This window comes from Scylla paramamosain, chromosome 3 (assembly GCF_035594125.1).
Source record: "Scylla paramamosain isolate STU-SP2022 chromosome 3, ASM3559412v1, whole genome shotgun sequence".
Classification (NCBI taxonomy): Eukaryota; Metazoa; Arthropoda; class Malacostraca; order Decapoda; family Portunidae; genus Scylla; species Scylla paramamosain.
In genome coordinates, this window is record NC_087153.1 from 34,750,522 (window position 1) to 34,760,521 (window position 10,000).

General features: G+C 43.4%; 1 non-coding gene across 1 annotated transcript; it reads left to right on the forward strand.

Moving 5' to 3' along the window:
* The first annotated feature begins 7,914 nt into the window (after nucleotides 1-7,914).
* Nucleotides 7,915-7,987, forward strand: Trnak-uuu (transfer RNA lysine (anticodon UUU)). Its single transcript has one exon. It is a non-coding gene; the product is annotated as a tRNA-Lys (tRNA).
* The last annotated feature ends 2,013 nt before the right edge of the window (nucleotides 7,988-10,000 follow it).

Below are 10,000 nucleotides of genomic sequence, written 5' to 3' on the forward strand. Positions count from 1 at the left end.
TATGACCGAGACTCAGTAAGGAAAGCCAGAAGATCATCAGTGGAGCGGCCTTGACGGAACCCATACTGGCGATCAGATACAAGGTTGTGAAGTGACATATGTTTAAGAAACTTCCTGTTGAGGATTGATTCAAAACTTTAGATAGGCAGGAAATTAAAACAATAGGACGGTAGTTTGAGGGATTAGAACGGTCAGCCTTTTTTAGGAACAGGCTGAATGTAGGGAAACTTCCAGCAAGAAGGAAAGATAGACAGAATTGAAAGAGCTTGACTAGGCAAGATGTAAGCACGGAGGCACAGTTTCGGAGAACAATAAGGTCCATCAGGTCCATAAGCCTTGCGAGGGTTTAGGCCAAGGAGGGCATGGAAAGCATCACTGCGAAAGATTTTAATGGATAGCATGAAGAAGTCAGAGGCTGGACGATAGGAACAAGCCCTGAATCATCCAAGGTAGAGTTTTTAGCAAAGGTTTGAGAGAAGAGTTCAGCTTTAGAAATAGATGAGATGGCAGTGGTGCCATCAGGTTGAAATAAAGGAGGGAAAGATGAAGAAACAAAGTTATTGGAGATGTTTTTGGCTAGATGCCAGAAGTCACGAGGGGAGTTATACCTTGAAAGAGTTTGGCACTTTCTATTAATGAAGGAGTTTTTGGTTGGTTGGAGAAACATATTTGGCATGATTCCGAACATAAATATAAAGCGCATGAGATTCTGGTGATGGAAGACTTAAGTACCCTTTGTGGGCCACCTCTCTATCATGTATAGCACGAGAACAAGCTGTGTTAAACCAAGGTTTGGAAGGTTTAGGTAGAGAGAAAAGTGAGGAATGTACGCCTCCATGCCAGACACTATCACCTCTGTTATGCGCTCAGCAAACAGAGACAGAAAGGGTAGTAATTCCAAGAAAAATCAGCATAATACCTCCTCAGGTCCCCCCAACTAGCAAAGGCAAAACGCTAGAGGCACCTCCGCTTCGAGAGATCCTGAGGAGGGATTGCAGCGATAAGACAAGATACAGATATGAGATTGTGATCGGAGGAGCCCAACGGAAAAGTTAGGGCAACAGCATAAGCAGAAGGATTAGAAGTTAGAAAAAGGCCAAGAATGTTGGGCGTATCTCCAAGACGGTCAGAAATACGAGAAGGGTGTTGCACCAGTTGCTCTAGGTCGTGGAGGATAGCAGAGTTAAATTTAGACTAGTTCAAAAGGATGGTCAGTGAAGGGAGAGGCAAGCGAAAGCTGGTGGTGAACATCGAAATCTCCAAAAATGGATACCCCTGTAAAAGGAAAGCGAGTCAGAATGTGCTCCACTTTGGAAGTTAAGTAGTCAAAGAATATATACATATGTATATATATATATATATATATATATATATATATATATATATATATATATATATATATATATATATATATATATATATATATATATATACATATGGCTTATTCATTGTAAAAAGCCATATTTTTCATTGAATTGGAAAGACATAAGTAAATAAGACCCTTGGATCTGACGAAATTTTCCATAGAATCGTGAAAGGATTCACTCTTTTTGAAACAGTTCAGTCATAGGCAGAAGGAAATGCAGAAACAGGAAGACTTCCAGAGCTCATCAGTAAAAGGGATGAAACTGGAGATGCTGGCCAACTCTTACATTATTAAGGTGGAAAAACTGGGGATGAGACTAAGTAGAAACTCCTGTGCAGCTTGACCATAGGGGCGCAGGGAGTGAGAAAAGCATGCAGTTAGCAAGTTCAAAAGAGCAGTAACAATGGGAGTAGTGGTAGAAGGAGACACAGCACTGCGGCAGTGAGTGAGGAATGTGAGCGCATTATCAACAACTTTGCACGCCGCGTTCATTATTGCGTTCTACTGAATAGCGGACGTCTGGAGCTTGTCCTCCTCTTAATTGTTTTGGTTCATGTTTGAGGATAAACGGTTGCATATTTTTAAATGTTATCTTTTTATCTTTCAAGAAATGTAATCACCATCACTCTATTATTTCTGTTTTTTTTTATTTGTGTTGCGAGAAAATGACAACATAGAATTGTGATAGACAGAGACAATAAGTAACGAAAAATCTCGGTCTTAAAAAGCTGAACTAAAATGTATTCTTCTGATCTTCCTGGGTTTGCTGAGGGAGGCTACTACTTCTCAGCCTCCTCAAGCAGTCTGCTTCCTGGATCCCCCGTCACCTCATCTTCCTGGGAGGCAGAGGAAGGCATGCATCTTTCAGTGCCATCAAGAATCTTCTGATTCTCTCTGAGGGAGTCTTGTATTTTAACTTAAAGCCTCTCGGCTTGTGTCGGTGGTTTTCCAAGAACTCCCTCTGTGTGCCAGCCACCGTGATGCCCGCCTTGTCGTGCTCGGCGGCGGCCGCCGGAACGCTCGTCTCGAGTTCTTGCTGACCATCTTGTGAACCGCCATCGTTCAGTACTTGTACCACGTTCTGTGAGTGCAGCAAGCCATTTCCTTGGTGCTCGGAAGGACTCATCCATCATTCTGTTTAGGGAGGAGAGGTAATCTTCTTCCACCATTGTGACGTGCCAGGGTTCCTCGGCTCTTCCAGTGACCATCACCTTTACAAGGAAGTGTAGGTGTGGGGAAAAGTCGTCATTGAAGGCTGGTCTTTCGCTGCCACACCTCCGCACACTGCAGAGTGCTGTGTCCGGTGCGTTCTTCTCCACAGTACACAAGTTCCACTGTTCTGGTTCATTCCACATTTACCCACACAGTACCGTCCACCGGGACAAGTTCAGCACAAGTCGTGGGTTAAGAGACACGAACACGTCAAGCCTAAACTGCGGCCATTGTGTCGCGACGATTTTCTTTTCTTTCTTTCTCTTTTATTCACGTTTTAATACTGAGTAAATTCATATTTGTATCGACTCAGTTTTTTCACGAACGTCAAACTTCACAATATTCTCTTTAATAAAATACTGAATGAACTCTGAGCGCGAACAGACTTAAATACTGTAACGATACTTCTCCTCCTCCTCCTCTTCCTTCAACTCCTCAACAAGGGACAGAGTTGCTCCCCTCACTCACCATCCTTTTCCCTCCCTTCCCAGTGATTCCACAGGTTCGCTCGCTTGCCAAAGGTGCAATCTGCCTGGAGCCCCGCCTTGGTTTGCTCATGCAATATCTTCCCAAATCCAGCAGCAGCCATTTTGCGGCGGAAGACTCGGTCCGCTGGCTGATTATGCCGATGGACCAACTCACCCATGTATAAATTACTGAATGAGTGACGCACGTGAGTCAGAATTCACTCGGTATCTTCGTGCAAACTTTGGAACTTTAAACAGGTTGTCTTCCTCATTATATTCTATGATAGCTTTTTTTTTTTTTTAAACTGAAGCAGAGTACCACGTCACTAATATGACTCAACGGGTTACTAAGGCAATGTTGACTGTATTATGTTAGGGTTACGTTAAGCTGATCTCTCTCTCTCTCTCTCTCTCTCTCTCTCTCTCTCTCTCTCTCTCTCTCTCTCTCTCTCTCTCTCTCTCTCTCTCTTTCTTTACATTTTTCCTTTTTTCTTGCAGGGAAACATTAATAAACACAAAAATGAACTCTGACGTATATACTTTAACACATACTGCAAAATTTCAACCATCGAGCGATCAATTTTTCATTTCATTTCGCTCCTTCCACATGCTCTGCCGGCCTCTCTCCAGCACGGAGGGTGGGAAAAGAAAACACTGAAAAAAAAAAAAAAAAATACACGAGTTAACCTTCGAAGTATTTTTCCTTACACTATCAGAGCAACGTTTTATGAACTATCCATTTTTTCACTTTAATTTCTTTTTTTCCCCGACGTAGTGACCTTTCTCTTGCAGGATGGGTAAAGAAAGGAAACGCACACACAAAAAAACAAAAAAGAAAAAAAATTCACACGCAGCCTTGAGCGTCATATTTTTCTCTGCGCTGTAAAAACTTACCGAACGACCTTTCTTAATTTTGATTTCGCCTATTTAACATTCTCTGGCCTCTCTTGTTGCAGGCTGGCTGAGGAAAGGAAGCAGTCATGATCTAATGAACACATAAGTTGGCCTTGAACTTACTTTTCCTCCCAGTCTTCAGGAATACTAGTGGCCTTACCCTTCTCGTGTGCTGCAGGAAGCCAACCCACGCAGCATGCCTCCTTCAACAGGATGCACGTACCGTCACGCTCAAAGGCCCAGTACCTTGATTCGCTCACTTCCACTCTCAGTTTTGTGATTAGCTGACAATCTCTTTACAGACCATGAAAGTTGGTAGGTTCTTAGTAGGTGAGAGAACTTGGGATTGATGGAAAAGTATATACACAGTGTAAGAAAAACCAGTGTGTTCCTCGATTTCTTCTTCTTTAGGGTAGTTACGCTTTGAATCGGTTCTTAACTGACTCTTTTCTGTCTTCCTTGACGTTCTTTAGTGATTCGATTTCTTATCTTCCAGCACTCGAGCAGGAATGTTTTCACGACCCTCACTATTTCTGTTGTCATTGTCTCTGCCTTCTTTGTCTCCTGTCAGTCCCACTACTGTTTTAATTCCTCTGTCTTCCCCTTTCGTTCTCACTTCTTATTCCTCTCTCCCAATGATCCCTGTTACTTTTCTATCTAACTTTACTGCGGAGGGTTGCATGTGTCATCAGTCACTGGTCTTCCTATCGTCGTCTACCTCTCAGTTCTAGCGATGCATGAATGTTGTAGAGCCTACGTATATATGACCTCTGTTGCTGTGCCGCCTAATACGTAATCAACCAGTTCATCAAGAGTCACCGCTGGTCTTCCTTCCTTCCTTCAGGCAGCCCGTTTTCTGAAATGTTCCGGCGTCCCATCTCGACTACTTTGAACAGACTCTAGTGGAGGCTCTCGCGATCTTCAAAGGTGTTTTCATGATTCTAGTGATAGGAAAAAAGAAACCATCGTGGGAACTCTACCAATCATTCAAAGCGTTTAAGAATTCGAACCTATACTGTGGATGGCACGCACTGTAATGTGGATGTGGCGAGAAGTGGATTGATTAATTGATCGACTAAAGGCGCCGCCACGCGAGTCTTGTCCGTGGCGCTGAAGGGAAGTTTTGGGTCTTTCCCTTTAACTCATGTATACGTATATATAGATTTTTGGGGAGGGAGGATAAAAATTTAAACCTTGAGTGCCGCAAAGCATGAATAAGCTCTCTCTCTCTCTCTCTCTCTCTCTCTCTCTCTCTCTCTCTCTCTCTCTCTCTCTTTCTGGCATGACTAATCAAAATAATACCATGCATAAAGGACAACGTCAAATGTAATACAATAGATCCCCACACTAACCTAATTTATTCCCCACATCACTTTCCTGCATCAGCTACGCACACTTTCAATTTCTATCCCACATTATTTTCCCCTTCTTTACTCACATTATTGTCCTGCTCAAGTATCTGTTCAATTCCCATTCTTATTCTATACCGTGTAAGTACATACCATTGTTCTAATCTAATCCGGTATTTTTTTTACAAACATTAGTGGTAAAAAAAACAAAAACAAGAAAAAACACAATTAGAACTTCGCTGGTTATGACACACAATGTGCACAAACACCTGTCGTATTTTTCTGTGCGTTATATTTACTTCAAACTGACAAGCGACGTGTGTGTGTGTGTGTGTGTGTGTGTGTGTGTGTGTGTGTGTGTGTGTGTGTGTGTGTTATGGATGGCTGGGTTCAAGTCCTCTATGGTCTGACGCAACGCCCGCCCCGTGCACCACCTTTTCATAACCTTTCACATTCCGGCAGTACGGCGCGTCTCTCCTCCCCGCTACTGGGCTGCGAACCGAAATCTCCAGCTACCACGTCTGTATTCTTAGCCTTGGTCTCGCATACGGACTGTTTTCAAAGGCCACGGAGATGATTAATCGTGTTTTCGTTTTTTTTTTTTTTTCTTATTATCAAAGATGCAGAATCATTGTGAATCGATTACCAGATGTATGAAGGCACCTGTAATTTCCACCTAAGCCTGTTTAAGAGAAGTCTCAGAGATAGTAGTTGTATTCTGATGTTTTTTTGTTTTTTTTTACTAGCAGTAGAATATTTTTTGTCTAGTTATTAACAGAACAATAGAAACACCTTTAAACACATCAATAAATTCCACCACAGACTGCTATTAGTAGTTGAGGCACGGCGCTGGAACATTTCAAAATACGGTTTCCATAAACGTAGATTCCATGTTCAACTGAGAAACCTGTGAAAACAACAATATTTTCCAATACAGGTTGCCAAAGTGAATTGATAAGGCGCCGAAACGTTTGAGAATGCAGTGCTGAGTCGCAATGTTACGAGATATCACTGCTTCACTGAGGGTTTGGAGTCGACACCGCTGCTGTGAAGGAAGACATCACGGAGGACGAGCATACGGCTGAGAATGCTCGCTCTTTTTCCCTGATGACATTCTTCCACACCGCCGGAGAGGTCGAGGAGGAACCATTTCGTGGCTCCCCTCCCACTGAGCTGCCTCGCCTATCTAACCACGCTCCACTTCTTCCTGCGAGAGGCGAAGTGATTCTACGAAATGCTACGCTAATGTTGGTTCACTGAGAGACGACGACAACGACGAGAAAGAAGAAAAAGAAGAGCAGGAGGAGGAAGAAGAAGAAGAAGAAGAAGAAGAAAAAGAAAAAGAAGAAAAAAAAGAAAAAGAAAAAGAAAAGAAAAAGAAAGAAGAAGAAGAAGAAGAAGAAGAAGAAGAAGAAGAAAAAAAAAAGAAGAAAAAGAAGAAAAAAGGAAAATTTAATCATAAGACTGGTGAAATAAATAATCTATTTTCTACTCACCCTTTTCTTTTCTCTCTCCTTTTTTTTTTTTTTTGAGACAAAGCGTAATCAATATTTTTTCCCTTCAGTTTTTGTAGGTCTTGGCCAGTCAACATCTTTTTCCTGTAAATAAAAAAAAAAGAAAACATGAAAGAAAAGAAAAAAAGAAAAAAAGGACACAAAGACTCAATATTACGACAGGTGAGGCGCACTGAGTGAAGGCCGCCGGTGCATGCCTAGCCAGGTGTCATAATTCATGGCAACACACCTGCGTATCTTGGAAAACACTACGACATTCATTATTGCACTGTGCTCGCGTGACTTAATGAAAATGTACAAGAGGTCAGAGAACTGTTCCGCATCCGCATGGGACGGGAAACCTTTCACTTTCCTGGCGGTTTCCCTTGAGTTAGGTGTTACCATTTCATTTCCCTCCCCCTCCCCCCCACTCTCTCTCTCTCCTCTCTCTCTCTCTCTCTCTCTCTCTCTCTCTCTCTCTCTCTCTCTCTCTGACAACAACCACTACATTTCCTCTCAGAATTATTACTCTTTTCTTTGACTCATTTATATTCTTCTCTTGTCATCTCAAAAGATAATATGCCTTCATGTGTCTAGTTTTTTTTTTCCTTTTCTTTTTTTTGTCAATTTCACTATTTCCCGGAACTTTCCCGCCGCCGTGACCTTGTTACTCACACCTCCGTGTTGTAATAAATGCTGTTATGAAAAAGTTAAGTCTCGTTAGTTGCCTTGCCTTGCGCCCCTCTTGCACCACACACACACACACACACACACACTCTCTCTCTCTCTCTCTCTCTCTCTCTCTCTCTCTCTCTCTCTCTCTCTCTCTCTCTGCATAATCCAATCAGCACTCTCTCCTCTCCTGACACGTCATTCATGCGAGCAGAGGCCAAAGGTTATGAGAGAGAGAGAGAGAGAGAGAGAGAGAGAGAGAGAGAGAGAGAGAGAGAGAGAGAGAGAGAGAGAGAGAGATTTAAAGTTGATCATATTAAATGCAGGTTTGTCAGTCTCACACACACACATACAGAGAGAGAGAGAGAGAGAGAGAGAGAGAGAGAGAGAGAGAGAGAGAGAGAGAGAGAGAGAGAGAGAAACACCTCAGTTACCCCCAACACACTGCATACTCGCTGTCAGCCCGGATAGCTCAGTCGGTAGAGCATTAGGCTTTTAACCTAAGGGTCCAGGGTTCGAGTCCCTGTTCGGGCGGATGTTTTTTCTCCTCTATTTATAACAAAGAGAGAATGAAGATGCGACAGTGGCGGGCAATGTGAGGAGTGGTGGTGAGTAAATGAAGGAATGTTGCTTATAAATGTGAGGAAAGATGAAAGAGATACAAGGAAAGGGGGGAGGGAGGGAGGGAGGCAGTGTGTGTGTGTGTGTGTGTGTACGCGCGTGCGGTTATCATGAGAATTATAAGACTAGAAGAAAATAAGCTGAGTGTGGGATTAGAAAATTAAGGTTAGTGGAAAGTTTTGATTGTCAGAATGATCAGCTAAAGATGTAGCGGCGAAGAATGGAACTAATTAACTCTCTCTCTCTCTCTCTCTCTCTCTCTCTCTCAAGACGATGTGAAAAATTCAACTTCTGCACGAAATAAATTTTATATCCACGAACATGTAATGGTTTAGAATGTGTGTGTGTGAGTGTGTGCGTGTGTGTGTGTGTGCAACACGTTTCCTCATCACTGTTGGTTAATTAAGGAAGCAAGGACAGGAAGCAATACAGTGTTACGTACACGCCTCTCACTTCCCACTTTCTCCATTACTTCACTATTCTTGTGCCTCCTTACTCCGTCCCTGCCTCCACTCCTCCGTTTTCTTTCATTACTCCACCACAGCACCTCCGAGCCAATGATCCCTATGGGGGATGGAGGCGGCCGGAGCAAGTGTGGCGGCGGCGGCGGTGGAGGTGGGAGAGATGCAGCGTTATGTGTGTGTGTGTGTGTGTGTGTGTGTGTGTGTGTGTGTAATATGCATGGCACACGGTCCCGCCAAGTCGCGAGGTGTGTTGCAGGGGTGGAGGAGGGAGGCAGGAGGAGGGATGAGTGTGGGAGGAGGGGAGATGAAGAGAGGGGCAGTGCAGCATCCGCTCACCCCTCCCCATCAGGCCACGTGTTCCTGTTGAGCTGTGTTCGACGTCGGTCAGCAGAGGCTCTGGGCATGGCTCCGCGCGGCATTCTTGGCCACTTGTCAGACACGGCGTGTGAATGATGGAGGGCTGTGCGTCTGTGGAGCGGCGGCCTCTGTCTTGCTCACCAGGCAAGTCAGGTTCATACAGGTGCTACGACTGGCTCTTGTGGCGCTTGTGGTTCTTGTCTCTCGAGGATGAGCGTGTCTTGAATGCCCACTCAGACGACTAACGTTCTGACTGCAATGCCGCCTCCTCAAGCTGAGCCCTTTCACTGCTACATATTTTTTTCTTTTCTTTCCATATTCACTTTCAATTGTTTAAACGCTTATTGTTGTGCTATAGTCTTTTTAGAAAATTCTGTAGCTTAGGAAAGACGAAATTAACATTCTCTCTCTCTCTCTCTCTCTCTCTCTCTCTCTCTCTCTCTCTCTCTCTCTCTCTCTCTCTCTCTCTCTCTCTCTCTCTCATGTTGTTGTCCACGCAAACTTTTATTTATTTTACCACAAGACGACCATTGCGCTTAAAGTTTAATGAAATGGTCTAGTGAGAGTATAATTTGGAGGTATCACTGACAGCAAAATGAATGAAAGAGTTCTTCAAAGCTATTAGCACCTGCTGCTTTGTTTCCACTTATTAAAGTAGTCTAATGTTACTGAAATGAAGCAACAAGTGGCGTCTCGTTAGCAGTCAGAGAGTTAAATCTTGTCTGGTCTACTGCAAGCCATGACGTTACAGAGACCAAGCTCCCCATAGACCTTGACATAGACCTCCTGGGTGACGCGTGTTGTATTCTGACAATCCGTATTCTAAAAAAGGATTCAGCGTCTTATTTTGATTACTTTTAACATAGTGGAAGATACTGGAAGAGGTTTTCAAGGGTGCTTTCATGATCCTAGTGATATTTTAACGAAGATGGTACACTGTTAGTAGGAAATATACCCATGTATTATTATCTTCATAGCCTTTGAAAGATGGTCCTTGTGAGAGACCTGTCAGAAAAGTACCCATGAGAATAAGTATCATCATACCCGTGGCCTTTGAATGACAGCCCTTATGGGAGACTACAACGTTTAAGAATACAGCCCAGAG